The sequence below is a fragment of the Zootoca vivipara genome, chromosome Z2, assembly GCF_965207765.1.
Source record: "Zootoca vivipara chromosome Z2, rZooViv2.hap1.1, whole genome shotgun sequence".
In the NCBI taxonomy this organism is placed as follows: domain Eukaryota; kingdom Metazoa; phylum Chordata; class Lepidosauria; order Squamata; family Lacertidae; genus Zootoca; species Zootoca vivipara.
In genome coordinates this window covers 41,024,298-41,040,667 of record NC_142585.1, presented here as the reverse complement: position 1 = coordinate 41,040,667, position 16,370 = coordinate 41,024,298, and positions in this window count along the sequence as shown.

Sequence of the window (16,370 nt, the reverse complement as noted above, 5' to 3'; positions counted from 1 at the left end):
TGGCAGTGAAAGTATGCCTTCTTTGCTGCCTCCATTGCATCTTCATTGTGCTGTCCAGCACAGCTTTTCTGGGTAGTGCAATGACTTTTGCAGTCTGAAGGAAGTGACAGAACAAATGGTAGTTCACTCTCACTTATTTGCAAAGCATTCTGAGGATGTTGACTCCTCTGTTATAGCAGATGAATCTCATGGGGTGTCCAGAGCACTGCCTAGTTCTGTTGTGCTGGATGAGTTGCAGTTGGTAAGGCTTGAGGTCAAGGTGCTTGGATTGGTCAAGGTGACCACTTGCTCTTTGGACCCTTGCCCCTCATGGCTGATTAAAAAGCTACCAGGGAGGGGACAGCTGGCTCGCCCATTGATTCTAGTGGCGCCAGGGCGCTGAGGGGGCGCTGAGGGGTGCCCCAGCAAGTGGGGGAGCCGCGCGGAGGCCTCCCTTTTCCCTCCGCCAGCCGCGCCGCTCGGGAGAGCAGGGAGCAAAGCAAGCGGAGCAGGGGCACCAGGACCCTGTTCCGCTCTGCAGCGCCCACCTTCCGGCACTTGTTGGCAAAGGGGAGCGCCAGCCACGGCATGGCCCGTGTGGCTTCTTGCCTGCACTGCTGATCCCCAGGCGCTGCTGCCGCTGCTCCGGTGCTGCTCTGACTCCAGCTTTGCCTCGGGCCGGCTGGAAGCATGTGTAGAAGGCGGCCAGGCTAGCGGCCAGCTGCATGCCCCGCCCAGCTCCGGCTCTGGCTCCTGCCGTGGTGGCAGCTCCGGCTGCGCTGCTGCCGGTACTGCAGTAGAGCCCCATGAGCGAGACGCCCCACACTGGCAGCGAGGCCACGGGCACCGCCGAGCCATCAGGCGCCCTAGCGCCTCACCCAGCACCTTGGCCAGCGGTGCCGCGGCGGCAGCGCAAGGCGACGAAGACATCCCCGTCGAGCCCCACGCAGCTCCTGCCGCCACCGCCAGTGGGGGGGGGTCAACTCTGGGAAATGGGGGGGCACCGGAGGGATCTTCGCACCAGGGTGCCGGGTATGCTTAAGACGGCCCTGTGCCTAAAGGTAAAGTAAAGGTAAAGCGACCCCTGACAATTAGGTCCAGTCGTGGACGACTCTGGGATTGTGGTGCTCATCTCACTTTACAGGCCAAGGGAGCCGGCGTACAGCTTCCAGGTCATGTGGCCAGCATGACTAAGCCACTTCTGGTGAAACCAGAGCAGCGCACGGAAGGAGGCAGAGGTAAAATCACTCCTCAAGAGACCCTCCCTGGATTCGGGAAATCTAAGTAATTACTGGCCAGTTGCTAAACTCCCATTCTTGGGCAAGGTTTCTGAGCAGGTGGTCAGAGGCCAGATCCAGGTGCCCTTGGAGGAAGCTGATTTTCTAGATCCATTTCAATTGGGTGGGGAGGGGGTTAACCTGGTTTTGGCACAGAAACTGCTTTGGTCTCTCTGTATGATAGCTTCTGTTGGGAGAGGGGGGGGGTGATGCTTGGGGCGTGTTGTTCTGCCCCATAGAGCCTTCAATGCAGAATTCCTCTGTGTTCAATTTTATCTCCCAGACTGTTTAACATCTAAATGAAACCACTGGGTGGGGTCATTCCAATGGAGTATATTGTCACCAATATGCTGACGACACTCAGCTCTATTCAGGGCCGTCTTAAGCGCCCCTGGCGCCGTGGTGTGCCGGATCTCTGCGGCCCCCCCCCCGCCCCGTTTCCCTGGGCGGGCGCAGTGCGGCTGCCACAGGCGCTACTGCGTGGTGGGCGGGCGGGCAGGCACAGCACGATCTCTCCGGCGCCCTCCCGTCCCGTTTCCCAGCACGGTGGGCGGGTGGGCGAAGCTGCGCGGCGGATTGGCGAATCGGCTGGCCAGCGGGCGGGTGCAACTCACGCCGCCCTCCTGGCGGGCCGGCGCTGTGGTGCACTGCACCACCCAGCCTGGCCGTAGGGCCGGCCCTGGCTCTATTTCTCCTTTACATCTGCAGGTAAGGCAGTGGAAGTGCTGGACTGGTGTCTTGCCTCAGTATGGGCTGGATTGGGTGGTTCCCTAGACCAGTTGGGTGGGAGATTGCCTGCTCTTGATGGGGTTACACTTCCTCTGAAGGAGCACTTCGTAGCTTGGGGGTACTCCTGGATCCTTTGCCTCAGTGGCCCAGGGTGCCTTCCATCAGCTTCGACTGGAGACCCAGCTACGCCCCTATCTGGGCAGGGATAGCCTAACTACTGTCGCCTATGCTCTGGCAACCTCAAGGTTAGATTACTGCAATGCGTATGTGGGGCTGTAAAATGACCTGTGATCCTCAGATGAAAGGCGGGATAGAAATAATAATAATAATAATAATAATAATAATAATAATAATAATAATAGATGAATATTCTGGTCTGGTAAATATTTTCTGTGCTTAGTTTCTGTGCATCATGCTGCTGTTAAAGGCAGAGGAGCAGGAGCAGAATAAAAAGGTGGCAACAGTCCCTGGTCACCTATTTCTGGCAAGCTGATCATCAAAAGCCATTTTCTGGGCATCTTTCCTGACAGGTGTTAAGGGGCTCCTGGCTGAAGGATAGAAGGTGCAACTAATAGCCTTCTCCCCAGGAAAACTTGCCTGATGGTTCCCTAACACAGTGCTCTTCAACCTTGGGTCTCCATATGTTTCATCCTCCCTGACTATTGGCTAAACTTTCTGGTGATGATGGGGGTTGTAGTCCAACAACATCTTGGGGCCTCAAGAGTGAAAAAGCAAATGACACTGAACCAAATGCGCGCATCGTTCTGCTGACACTGCCACAAGTTTTACCTGTGAGTCTGAATTCCTGTAATTTTGCTTTTGTTGTTGCTGATGTTTATTTTGTGTCTTTCCAGCCACATAGCATCAGTTGCCAAGCACCTCCCCTCACTGGAGTAAAGCAGGGCTGCGCTGAGCCACCAACCCACCTGCCGACCCGGTCAATGTGGCCCTTGGCAGGCTGAAAGGAGCACTGGGCCTCACTAGGCTGGGGCGCCTGCATGGGGGCACCTGGTTTGTGCCCACTCAAAAACTGTACTCCCAGGCCACACACCCTGGCACCCACCACACTATGCCCATGGGTTTCCCCCCATGATATTTTGCAGCAGGGGGCCAAATGCACTGTGCATTTGCACTGGAACCCTAGTCCTGAATGGGGTAACGGTGCCCCTGAAGGAGCAGGTGCGCAGCCTGGTAGTCATTTTGGACTCACAGCTGTCCATGGAGGCACAGGTCAATTCTGTGTCCAGGGCAGTTGTCTACCAGCTCCATCTGGTACACAGTTTGAGACCCTACCTGCCCGTGGACTGTCTCGCCAGAGTGGTACATGCTCTAGTTATCTCCACTTGGACTACAACAATGCGCTGTATGTGGGGCTACCTTTGAAGGTGATTAACTACAATTAATCCAGAATGCGGCAGCTAGACTGGTGACTGGGAGTGGCCACCGAGACCATATAACACTGGTCCTGAAAGGCCTACATTGTCTCCCAGTACATTTCCGAGCACAATTCAAAGTGTTGGTGCTGACCTTTAAAGCCCTAAACAGCTTCGGCCCAGTATACCGGAAGAAGCATCTCCACCCCCATCGTTAAGCCTGGATGCTGAGGTCTAGTGCCGAGGGCCTTCTGGCAGTTCCCTACTATGAGAAGTGAGTTTGCAAGGAACCAGGCAGAGGGCCTTCTTGGTAGTGGCGCCCTCCCTGTGGAATGCCCTCCCATCAGATGTCAAGGAAATAAACAAATATCTGACTTTTGGAAGACATCTGAAGGCAACTCTGTTCAGGGAAGTTTTTAATGTTTGATGTTTTATTGTGTTTTTAGTATTCTGTTGGGAGCCGCCCAGAGTGGCTGGGGAAACCCAGCCAGATGGGCGGGGTAACAACAACAACAACAACAACAACAACAACAACAACAACAACAACTCTCTTCTAAATATTGTTCCAAAATGCTTGCGATTTTATTATGTAGGTTGCAAAGTCACTTTGAACATGTTAGAAGGATAACACAGGCTGTGAGGCCTCAAAGAAGTATATACATAAATAAATAATTCCTCCAGACAGACTGTTTATTGATTATAAATTCATCCTGATTTGCTTGCACAGAGCTTTCGCAGAGGTCAGGCTATGCCCAGTCATTGCTGAGCATTTGTTCTAATTTGTCTGTGGGAGGTAATACGATGATGAGCCATTGTCCTGCATTCATCCTGATTTACTTGCTGGGTGTTTTATACATCTTCTTGTTAGCCATCCATCCACAGCTTTCAATGCCTTTCCACCCCCCCCCCCTGCAAAAAGCCCGTGTTCTCAGTGCACTTGTTGCACAAGAGCATCAAAGTGCTTTAATCCACTATAAATGCACAAAACCTCAAGCTGATGGTCTGGAGGCACCCAAAGATGCTTGCTGCAAAACAAATGGCTCTGAGTTCATTGAGTTCCTACCGATAGTAGATATGCTGATGTTTGTGGCTTGAATGAGTAACCTCACATGAATCAGCCGCTTTGCTGACGAGTCTACTCTAGAAGCATCATCACTAAGAAACTGTTCAGGACTGGCTATCAGTTCCTGTTGATGAAAGGGAAAGATCTATTCAGTTTCTGAGCTTATCAGTCAGGCCTAATGCTTGGTTGTTAGTCCTGGGCACAACACAGCTATACGGTGTTTTCCACCAGTGATCTATGATCCTCTTCTTCTGAGCCACTGAATAGTATTTCTTGAGCCATTATCTGAGAAAAGCTTTTTCAACCTAAGACCTATATTCTATTCCGGGCAACCTTCTGGGGGGGCCACATGCCAGGGGTAGGAGGGGCCAGAGGCAATGATTAGGGCCAGCCCAATACATTTTAGCACCTGAGGCAAACCACAAAATGGTGCCTCCCTTCCTTCCAGGGAAGAAGCTAAGAGCAAAGATCCACAGCAGGAGCAAGGAGGGAATAAAGATCTACATTGGGATCTGCTGCCCCTGTGGATCCTCCTGCCTGAGGCAATCACCTAACCTTGCCTTATGGGTGTGCTGGCCCTTGCAGCTATTGAAAATTGTACCTTTATATGGTAAGCTAATTTCTGCACCACAGCGTCATACTTAATGCCTCTTCCTTGCCTGGAGGATAATCAAAGACACATCTGAGCCAGGCAAAAATACTCACTGAGGGTGCAAAGCTGGGTTGGGCTTGGGGGAGACCTGAGGGTCAGAAAGAAGGAACTGGAGGGCCCTATTTGACCTCTGGGTCTGAGGGTCCCTACCATATAATAACATTTCATAATCTGTCATGGGATCTCTTGTGATGAAGGTCACTAAGAAAACAACTGAAGAGATAAATTGATGGCGCCTGCCCTGTGGAACGCCCTCCCAACAGATGCCACAGAGGAAAACAACTACCAGACTTTTAGAAGACATCTGAAGGCAGCCCTGTTCAGGGAGGCTTTTAATGTTTAATAGATTACTGTGTTTTATTTTCTGTTGGAAGCCGCCCAGAGTGGCTGGGGAAACCCAGCCAGATGGGCGGGGTATAAATAATAAATTATAATTATAATTATTATTATTATTATTATTATTATTATTATTATTATTATTAAAACTAAAAGCCTGATCCTATGATCTGGTGTGGAAGGGAAGAAGTCAGGGGGAAGCTCCCGCTAAGGGATAGAGCAAATGCTTTGGGTGCAGAAGGTCCCAGATTCAATTCCTAGCATCTCCATGTAAGTCTGGAGAAGTCCCTTGTGTCAGGGCTGGGCCCTGTGGGGCATAATCTAGAGTCAGGAGCTGGGAACCAGAAACTGTGGATGAGTCAGGTGTGGGGCAATGGTTACAGTCCTGGAGCATGGGCCAGGAGGCCAAGTTTCGAACCCTGCACTCAGCCATAAAGGGTGGCCTTGGCCTTACGGATGCAGGAACATCCCTACATGGGAGCTGCCACGCTCACCCACCCACCACCACTGCTTCTCTTACCTCGCCTGGGCAGCAGCACCCATAAGACAGCAACAGCAACAGTGGGTTCCAGTGAGATCTTGCAGAGCTCTTGTGAGTTCTCACGAGATTTCAGCAAGATCTCACCATAAACCACCGGCCGTCAGAGGTGCTTCAGTTGCCCAAGGCAGCTGCCTTAGCCCACCTCATGGGCAGGCTGGCCCTGATCCCACAGCTCTCAGGGAGGCCATGTTGCTGAAGCATGGCCGCTGGTTGGCAAAGAGAGACCTTTATGCTCCTTCCTGCTTAAATGAATCTGGAAGTCAGCCTGCATGGGCAGAATCCTTCAGGAAGACTCTGTTGGAAAAGGCTGCTGCCTGCAGCTCCCCGATTGCTCACACTAGTCACCCCCAGAGAGATCCCAGCAGCTCCTTGACACTTTGGGTTCTATTTTGTGGGTGGGAGTCAGTCACAATCTTGTGTAACAAGCCTGCTTCCCTCTGCCCCCACCCCCAAATAATTTGGGAAGGACTGCAGCTTGCTGGCAGAGCATCTGCCTTGCATGTAGAATGTCCCAGGTATCTTAAGCCCCACAATGTTGGTAGGATAGGGCTTGGGAGATAGGTGGGTGAGGAGGAAGTGAGGGGTTGAATTGTAGGAACTTGTTTCAGAGGAGGGGAGGTCTCCCTTTTCCATCCTGATTTCAGTTGCTTTGGAAGAAGGAACAAGGATGCCAGCTCACCTCACTACAATCTTCCTGAAGAGTGGGAGGCTGGGGATATCTTTAATCAGTCAAGAGGGGAGGCTGAACAGAGGCCTGAGCAGGGAAGGGGGGGGTGCAGTCTTGTCACCTGCAACCAAGTCTCCACCTTCTCAGATGGGAGCAGAACCAGCCCATCCCAATGGGAGCCCGTGCTTGCAATCCTGACATTCCCACAGGTCAAGGGAGTCTTGTGAGTGAGCGTGCCATGCCTTATCTTTAAAAGCTTGGCAGGAAGGATGGGGGAACTTGTTGGGATATCTTGGGAAAGCGGGTGGAGCAGAAGCCAATGACAGACAGAGGCAGGGCCAATGGCAGGATGAGCGAACCCATTCTAGTTTTCTCCCCAGCCTGCTCCCTGCTGAGTTTCTGTGAGAGGCAAAGTTGAGACTAAGAAGGAGGAATCTGGTATCCAGGGCCACTTCTTGGACTGACTGTAAGCCAAAGGTGAGCAGGTGGGGTCTGGCTGAAGACAGACTGAGCTTGGTGGGGCAATGTCCCATTCATGCTAATGTACCAGCCTCTACTGATCTTATGCATACTGACTCAGCTTGATTTACCTTCCCGGTAAACATGCATAGGATGGAGCTGAGGGTACCATCATTCTGAGTCCTTTCTGAGAAGGTTATCGCACCCTCTGATCCTTTTATGATGTTTACGCTGGTCAAGTCTTCCCCTTTGCCTGCCCTTTGACTTTTCCCCTTATCCTTTTTGAAAAAAGTGTTTATTTTTAGTTGTAAGGAGGAAGTTAGCCAAAGAGCAAAAATCCTTTCTTCTTTCTCCCACATTGGGGAAACTGAGGCTCACTTTGCAGATCATGAAATTCTTCATCTTTTGCTTCAGAGTAAGCACCCGTGGCCCAGCCAGAGGAGCTCACTGTCCTCCTTCTGTCCTTTGACCATAACCCCTATAATATCAAACTCCAGACGTAAGGGGAGATTAACTGAAAAACCAGCAGATGCCCTTGAGCCAGCCTGAGATTTTGTTGAAGCAAGCCTGATACATACACTCACAACAGAAAATGCCTTTTTAGAGAACTGTGGATATCAGCAACCTGGGAGCATTTTCCGCTTATCAGGTTGCCAACTTATCCCATTCCCAGCAGGGCTTGGAGCTTTGTTGGGTAACATAAGAACCAGCCTAGAGGCCTAAGGACTCCTCCGGACAATTGTTTATTGAGCATTCATCCTGATTTGTTTGTATGAAGATTATGCCAGCGGCGGAGCATATGCCTGCGCTGCCCAGGGCGGGTGTGCTCCTGAGGAGGGGCATAGCGTAGAGGGTTCCCTCCCAGGCGCTGGATAGTTGCTTGGGTGCCCGGAGCGGTGCACGCACCCTGCAGCCAGGGGCGGAGCGAGCCACCCATGGCGGACATTCGGAACGCTGCCCACCCGCTATTCCCAAGCCTCCTCCAAGCTGTCAAAATGAAGGGGGAAGGGGGAATGCCACCCTACCCCAATGGCTCAGGGTAGGCTTTGGGATTTGCAGGTGGGCGGTGCGCTGAATGTCACCCCCCCTCAGTAAGGGCACCCGGAACCCCCCACCTCCTCCCCTTCCTACACCCCTGGATTATGCAGGGGTTGTGGTATGCCCAGCCTTTATTGAGCATTCGTTCTTATTTCTATGTAAGGAAGTTGCAGGACAATGAGCCCTGATCTGCTTCCACAAAGCTGATGTAGAAGGTTGGATTACATGGACAATATGGCAGGTAAGTGTGGCTTGGCTACATACCGGTAGGCATCAAAGGCCAAATGTGGAATCTTGGCAGGCCTGATTTAGCCCAAGGCCATAGGTTCCCCAGTGCTGCATTCACAGCTACAAACATTACAAACTGGCAAGAGCACTAGACTGTGGAATGCTGTCTGCTGCTCCAGAGAAGTGGACACGGAGCAATGGATTCAAACTACAAGAAAGAAGATTCCACCTAAACATTAGGAAGAACTTCCTGACAGTAAGAGCTGTTCGGCAGTGGAATTTGCTACCAAGGAGTGTGGTGGAGTCTCCTTCTTTGGAGGTCTTTAAGCAGAGGCTCGACAGGCATATGTCAAGAATGCTTTGATAGTCTTTCCTGCTTGGCGGGGGGTTGGACTGGATGGCCCTTGTGGTCTCTTCCAACTCTATGATTCTATGATTTCCTTGTAACCATCAGCTACATATTGCTAAAGTTTCTATCTAGTCCATCTGCTATATGCTTTTTTCATTGTCTGCAATAGCCTAGGTGAAAATGTATGCCTCGGTTGTGTTGTCAGAATGTGTACAATGTAGGCACCGGGGCAAGAAATTTCAGAGTTTGGGGGTCCACTACCTAGAAGCAGGTGCCACCACATCTTGAACCTCCAGTGTGCCATATGCTCATAAGAACATAGGAATGCTTCTTTAAGCTGTCATGGCTTCCCTCAATGAATCATGGGAACTGTAGCTTGCTCTAGGTCAGGCATCCCCAAACTTCGGCCCTCCAGATGTTTTGGACTACAATTCCCATCTTCCCCAACCACTGGTCCTGTTAGCTAGGGATCATGGGAGTTGTAGGCCGCCCAAACATCTGGAGGGCCGCAGTTTGGGGATGCCTGCTCTAGGTGCTGAAAAATGTTAGGTGACCCCTGTTCCTCCCACAGAGCTACGATTCCCAGAGTTCCTTGGGAAGAGAGATTGACTGTTAAACCACCTTGGAAACTGTAGCTCTGGAGGAGGAATAGGGGTCTCCTTAGAACTCTCAGTACGCTTAACAAACTTCAGTTCCCATAAGTTTTTAAGGTATCATGTTTTGTTGTGTTTGGAAGCTGCCCAGAGTGGCTGGGGCAATCAGGTGGGTACAAGTAAATAATAATAATAATAATAATAATAATAATAATAATAATGATAATGATAATGATAATGATAATGATAATGATAATAATAATAATAGGAAAGCCGTTCCTATACAAAGTGGAAACAAAATAAAAAAAATCCTTCCAGCAGCACCTTAGAGACCAACTAAGTTTGTCATTGGTATGAGCTTTCATGTGCATGCACACTTCTTCAGATACCTGAAGATACTACATCAGACCAACACGGCTACCTACCTGTACCTATACAAAGTGGTATAACAAAGCTTGAAATGTATAGTGCAGATGGAGCTTCTACTACACTGTCTACACCAGGCTTCCTCAACCTCGGCCCTCCAGATGTTTTGAGACTACAGTTCCCATCATCCCTGACCACTGGTCCTGCTAGCTAGGGACCCACAACCCTTGGATTGTGCTCTGAGGTGAGTTATGTAAACCTTGCTTAATATTAGCCGTGGATAAAATGAGTGTAAGTTAATCTTCAGGAAATAGGACAATTTTTGCTTTTGTTCTCCAGTTTTCTTTGAGAAGGGAAACACCCAGACGTTGCCTGTTTTAAAGAGAGAGAGAGAGATGCAGCAAAACAGAGAGGTGTTGACCTTGCCTTTGAAGCTGCTTAAGGGCAACACACAGGGACCCAGGTGGCGCTGTGGGTTAAGCCACTGAGCCTAGGGCTTGCTGATCAGAAGGTCAGCGGTTCGAATCCCTGTGACGGGGTGAGCTCCCGTTGCTTGGTCCCAGCTCCTGCCAACCTAGCAGTTCGAAAGCACGTCAAAATGCAAGTAGATAAATAGGAACCGCTACAGCGGGAAAGTAAACGGCGTTTCCATGTGCTGCTCTGGTTTGTCAGAAGCGGCTTTGTCATGCTGGCCCCATGACCTGGAAGCTATACGCCTGCTCCCTCGGCCAATAATGCGAGATGAGTGCGCAACCCCAGAGTCGGACACGACTGGACCTAATGGTCAGGGTCCCTTTACCTAAGGGCAACACATGGGAGTTGTAGGCCAAAAACATCCGGAGGGCCAAGGTTGAGGAAGCTGGCAGTGACTGGCAATGGCTCTCCCAGGTTTCAGACATTGAGCCTCCTCTGCCCCCCACCAGCCACAGCTGGAATCACTGGGAATTGAACTGGGAAACTTTTACATGTGCTACTGCTTGTTGACCCACAGCCCCCCCTTTTTTTACTGATTGCTGACCCACAACACCCCCTTTTTGTCATACCAATGACAAACTTAGTTGGTCTCTAAGGTGCTACTGGAAGGATTTTTTAAATATATTTTTTTCGACCACAACCCTTCGATTGTGCTCTGAGATGAGTTACGTAAACCTTGCTTAATATTAGCCGTGGATAAGATGAGTGTAAGTTAATCTGCATGAAAGAGGACAGTTTTGCTTTTGTTCTCCGGTTTTCATTGAGAAGGGAAACACCCAGGCTTTGCACAGAGGCATTCTTTGTAAAGCCTGTTTTAAAGAGAGAGAGAGAAATGCAGCAAAACAGAGGGGTGCTGACCTTGCCTTTGAGGCTTCTTAAGGGCAACACTTTTTATCTTACTCAGGAGGAAAAGGGTGCTTAGGAACATGTGGCAACATACCCTAATTATGCATTGCAGAGAGAGCCAGCATATACCAGAGACCCCCTGAGGGGTGCAAAGCATTTCAGCAGCGCATTCCACTGTCTTCCAATAGAGCTCCAGGTGAGGAACATAGAATCATAGAGTTGGAAGAGACCACAAGGGCCATCCAGTCCAACCCCCTGCCAAGCAGGAAACACCATCATAGAATCGTAGAGTTGGAAGAGACCACAAGGGCCATCCAGTCCAACCCTCTGCCAAGCAGGAAACACCATCAAAGCATTCTTGACATAAGCCTGTCAAGCCTCTGCTTAAAGACCTCCAAAGAAGGAGACTCCACCACACTCCTTGGTAGCAAATTCCACTGCTGAACAGCTCTTACTGTCAGGAAGTTCTTCCTAATGTTTAGGTGGAATCTTCTTAGGAAGGTGCCTTGTATGGAGTCAGAAGAGTAGTCCACTGTCAACAGTGACTGGTACTGGTTCCCTGGGATTTCAGACAGGGATCCTTTCCCAGCATGTCGGGAAATGCTGGGGATTGAACCTGGGAGCTTCTGCCGGCAGAGTAGATGCTCCATCACTGAGCTCTGGCACTTCCTCAATGTAGGAGCATAGCAAGCTGCCTTATACTGAATCAGACCAGTGGTCCATTTAACTTAGCTCTGTCAACACCAACTGGCAGTGGCTCGCCAACATTTTTATAATAAAAAAGGGATGTCCATTATCATCATCATCATCATCATCATCATCATAATATTTATATCCCGCTCCACTCTGAGCGGCTTCCAACGTATATAGAAATATAAAGGTAAAGGTAAAGGACCCCTGACAGTTAAGTCCAGTCACAGACGACTCTGGGGTTGCAGCACTCATCTTGCTTTACTGGTCGAGGGAGCCAGCGTTTGTCCGCAGACAGTTTTTCCGTGTCATGTGGCCAGCATGACTAAGCCGCTTCTGGCCAAACCAGAGCAGTGCACGGAAACGGCATTTTACCTTTCCACCGGAGCGGAACCTATTTATCTACTTGCACTTTTTTGGTGTGCTTTCAGAATGCTAGGTGGGCAGGAGCTGGGACCAAGCAACAGGAGCTCACCCCATCACGGGGATTTGAACTGTCAAGTTTTCCTTTTTCTTGCGAGGAAGCCTATTCAGCATAAGGGAATTTCCCTTAAAAAAAGGGAGAACTTGACAGCTATGCTTCTGATTGGCAAGCCCAAGAGGCTCAGTAATTTAGACAACAGCGCCACCCGCATCCCATTATATAGAAATATAACAAAACATTAAACATTTAAAAAACTTCCCTATACAGGGCTGCCTTCAGATGTATTCTAAAGGTTGTATAGTTACTTATCTCCTTGGCTCAGGGGTCACATTATACCCTCTGATGTCCTACCGGGGCAGAGCAAGTCGGGGCGGGGGGTGTCATGCCCTGGGCACCGCCTTGGAGGGGGTGTCACTCGGGCCGCACCCCGCCCCGCGATCGGCGCCTCCAAAGCCACGCGCCTTGCTCCAGCTACAAACTCCAGGTAAAAAGCCCACTCAGCATGGTGGGTGCGCTGCGCTGGCTTTTTACCTGGAGTTTTGTAGCTGGAGACGTGCATCTTTGGAGGCGCAGGGTGTCAGCGATACCCCACCACATAAAGACGCATGCCTCCAAAGTCACACGTCTCGCTCCAGCTACAAACTCCAGGTAAAAAGCCCACTCAGCAAAGCCACACCCACCTGGGTGCATGGCAATTTGCCGTCCCGAGTGTTGCGGCGCCTCGCTATGCCCTTGTGTCCTACCATACTTTCCAACATTTCTCTGGTGAAAATAGCATGTCCTAAGGAAAAGTGGGACATTCTGGGATCAAATCAGAAACCAGGACGGCTTCTGTAAATATGGTACTGTCCCTGGAAAATAGGGACACTTGGAGGGTCTGAGAGCCTACCTAAAGCCCCAACAGAAGCTTGTTTCTGCTTAATCTGCTGCTAACCAGATTAAGAGACCTCCGCGTATAGGGCGGCATATAAATTCAATAAACAATAATAATAACAACATCCACCACCACCATTCAATCCATCTCTTTATTATGTTCAATGCCCAATATTCAGTCTACTGCTAATGAGACAGGCTGGTACCTCCCAGTTCATGGGTGACTTGAGCTTCAGGAACAATTTCCAGATAATATGACACTCCTCTCTAAATCAATACTTCTCCCTTCAGTTTGCATCAGTGCTGAAGTGTTTTTTTCCATCTCCCACAGATATTGTGTTACTGTTCAAAACACATTTGTATCTGTCATAGCATTGCATGAGTTTCACACCCTGCTGGAGAAAACTTCCCTTTTCCAATTTCCACACTGCCTTCTATGCAGAAAACTGCTGGTCATCTCAACCCCCTCCTCCTCCTTCTCCATCTGAAGCAACTTGGGGATCGCCATGGAAACGGTTACCAATTAACTGCAACTGAGTATGTAACGGGTGCCTTTGGAAACAAGGAATGGGAGAAGCAGAGCTCAGCTGGTGGCAGCAGTGCCCTTTGACTGGTGCCAAAGCATACTTCAGTTCCATTTATACTTTTCCTTTGAAATGTTTTAGATCTTCTGTTTGATTAAAGGCCTCTTAGCTGATGGATTGTATGACTTTGATTAATCATCTCATCCTATATAAATTTGCATACAGAGAAATAATTCTCAGTGACTCTGGAATGACCTCCCTGAGAACTCCATCATGTACTGACTATTGTTTTCTTTCACGCACAAATCTGCTTCATTCAGAGAGAGCGAAATACATATTAGTCTATGTTTAACTGAAATAATTATGGAACTGATTTCTTTTTTTGCTACTGCAGAAATTAAAGATACAAAGAACTGTAGTAGATTAATAGGAAATGTCTCATATTGTGCACCTTCGAAATGGATTATTAGCAGTGCCATTTTTATGGAAAAAGAGGGACCTTGTTCTCTTAGAATAGCAATGGTGCCCACCTGAGAGGTGCCGAAACTAAGTTTCACTGAGTTCCGACTGAAAAAAAGCCCTAATTATTAGTATTAGTAATTATTAGTATGGCTAAAGCTATGGTTTTCTCAGTAGTGATGTATGGAAGTGTGAGCTGGACCATAAAGAAGGCTGATCGCCGAAGAATTGATGCTTTTGAATTATGGTGCTGGAGGAGACTCTTGAGAGTCCCATGGACTGCAAGAAGATCAAACTTATCCATTCTGACGGAAATCAGCCCTGAGTGCTCACTGGAAGGACAGATCGTGAAGCTGAGGCTCCAATACTTTGGCCACCTCATGAGAAGAGAAGACTCCCTGGAAAAGACCCTGATGTTGGGAAAGACCCTGATGTTGGGAAAGATGGAGGGCACAAGGAGAAGGGGACGACAGAGGATGAGATGGTTGGATAGTGTTCTCGAAGCTACCAACATGAGTCTGAGCAAACTGCGGGAGGCAGTGGAAGACAGGAGTGCCTGGCGTGCTATGGTCCATGGGGTCACGAAGAGACAGACATGACTAAACGACTAAACAACAACAACAACATTAGTATGGTGAGTCTCCCTATGGAGGGGCTCAGTGGGCTGTCATTGGACAGAACATAATGAGAGTCCGCGGAGTGTGTTAGCTGTTGGGTCAGTGCCTTAACTTGCCTAGACATGCATTGCATCTGTTGTGCCTTTGACTTTTGCCTTGCTTATAGGTTATACTGATTTGAACATTAGTGCTGTGGGCAGAAAATGTAATTTGATACTGAGTTCTTCATCCAGGGGGGAGCCTGGACATTGTGGTTAAATGGGTGCCCAATTGTATCCAGATATAGAGGGCACTAGGAGAAGGGGACGACAGAGGATGAGATGGTTGGACAGTGTTCTCGAAGCTACGAACATGAGTTTGACCAAACTGCGGGAGGCAGTGGAAGGCAGGAGTGCCTGGCGTGTTATGGTCCATGGGGTCACGAAGAGTCGGACACGACTAAACGACTAAACAACAACAATAGACAAATACCTATCATTTCACCTCAGGAACCATCGTGCGAAATTTGGTAAGGAGTCAGAGGCGGAGCTAGCGGCAAGCATCCCAGGGCAGGGGGTGCCCCCCGTGTTGAGCGTCCGGGGTGTGTGTGCAGCGATGTCACCCCCATCAGGGATGACACCTGGGGCGAGCCGCACCCACCACACACCCTTTCTCTGCCACTTTCAGTAGGTGCCAAAATGCAGACCATACATAGAAAGCAGAGAGCTTTCCCTGGGAGGAGGAAAGACCAGGATCTCCTGGGAAGAGAAATTTGGTGTCAAACCACTCTGTAAATTGTGGATCTGTGAGAGGGAATAGGGGTTGCCTAACAACTCCTAGCAGTTCCCATGATTCTCTGGGAGAACCTATTGCTGCTTAAAATGGTATGGTGCTGCTTTAAATGCCTTAAGTGCGGACGGGACCTTGAGTCTAGCACTTCTCCAGACTACACAGGAGATATAGGAAGCAGTTCCTGGTAAACACCGACAGGTGGTATAATTAATACAGAATATAAATAATAATGTGCCCTTATTCTGCTGTCACAAGAGTTGCTTGTTTGTCAGAGGACAGTTTGCCTCAAGGAGTTTCCATCCTTGTTATCTGTCTTGTCTGACGTTAAGATCAAGTAAACAAGTAATGCAACCTCTTGCCCAAACTTAGAAAGTCCCTTTGCAGCTGCTTTTAAATGTTCGCAAAAGAAGAAATGAAAGTCTGTGGGTGTTTTTTTTTTTTTTTTTTGCTTTGCTGCGCTTTGTCTCCAGTTTTTCTTTGTCTCTCTCCCCACCCTTGCAAGTCTGGTCAACTGGCAAGCCAGGCCACATCCCCTTTTTGCACCATACATTTAAAACAAAAAATATGGGAACTGTACCGGTAGCTCAGTGATTCTTATTACAGGGAATGGGTAAGGTGTTTTAAATGAAAACAGCTTGTTGAGGATGAGCATGAATTATTCTGGATTGAGAAAAGCTGCTTTGTTGCACTACAAACAGTGCACCCTTTAACCTAAAAGTCTGTGTGCTTCATAGTGTTCATATTCACCTGGCTGCTTATCGGCTGCTGGCTCATGTTTACCAGGAAGGCTCTCTACTGTATTAGTAAAGTATTTAAATTTAAAATCACGGTCAATGACCAGTATTTGTGTTAGTATTAACAGCCTGCGAACTGCATCAGTGTTCATATGCATGAACTTCCCTTACATGTGCATTCAGCCACAGATTTACCTTCTAAACACCCTGGAGGGAGAAACTGAATCCCGAAGCTTAGCAATATTAGCAATTCAAAGATTCCTAGCAACCCCAGAAGGCTAGAATACAATATCCAAGACAGAGCCCTC